The sequence below is a fragment of the Dasypus novemcinctus genome, chromosome 2, assembly GCF_030445035.2.
Source record: "Dasypus novemcinctus isolate mDasNov1 chromosome 2, mDasNov1.1.hap2, whole genome shotgun sequence".
Lineage (NCBI taxonomy): Eukaryota > Metazoa > Chordata > Mammalia > Cingulata > Dasypodidae > Dasypus > Dasypus novemcinctus.
Genome location: NC_080674.1, coordinates 62,352,683 through 62,353,418, shown reverse-complemented (window position 1 = coordinate 62,353,418; position 736 = coordinate 62,352,683). Strand labels below are relative to the sequence as shown.

Here is a 736-nt window from a genome sequence, read left to right as displayed (position 1 = left end):
GTTCACTGAGGCACCGCATGCTTAAATAGAATAATGTAGTGTGCGTGCTTCCGCAGCACATAGCTAAAGAAGAAAAAAAATTTGGAACAAGGGAGCGGAGGTGGCTCAGGCTCAAGCCACTGGGCGTCTCCCTCCCACATGGGAGGTCCGGGGTCTGGTTCCCAGTGCCTCCTAGAAAAGACGACGAGCAGACAACCAACAGACACAGGGAGCAGATGGTGAGTGCAAACAACGGTGGGAGGAGTGGAGAAATAAATAAAATAAATCTTTTAAAAAATAAATAATTTTTTAAAAAGAATTGGAACAATGCAGAGAAGATTAGCATGGCCCCTGCACAAGGATGACACACAAATTCATGAAGCGTTCCATTAAAAAAAAATCATAGTAATACTTCTGACGTGTAACTGTGCCAGGCATGGTTCTAAGCACAGGTCTCTACACATTAACTGACTTAATCCTGTCAACAACTATTCAAGATAAGTCCTAAGATGAAGAAAGAAACAGGTTTAGAGAAACGAAGCTGTCTCCCAAGTTCACAGGGCTCGAAAAAGGCAGAGCTGGAATTCCAACCTCAGCGTCTGTGACACCAGCTCCTACCCCATCCCTCACCACAGCCTCTCTGCAGAGTAGCATAGCAAAAAGAATGTTTTATAGACAACTATTAGTAAGGAGCATTCCAATGCTCACCTTGTGCCAGGACGTCAACCCTCACAGCCCCTCTGCACCACAAACCCAC

The 736-nt window shown here is 45.2% G+C and overlaps 1 non-coding gene across 1 annotated transcript; it reads left to right on the top strand.

The window, feature by feature from the left end:
* Positions 1 to 273: 273 nt before the first annotated feature.
* On the top strand, positions 274 to 375 carry LOC111764233 (U6 spliceosomal RNA). Its single transcript, XR_002796897.1, has one exon. It is a non-coding gene; the product is annotated as a U6 spliceosomal RNA (small nuclear RNA).
* The last annotated feature ends 361 nt before the right edge of the window (positions 376 to 736 follow it).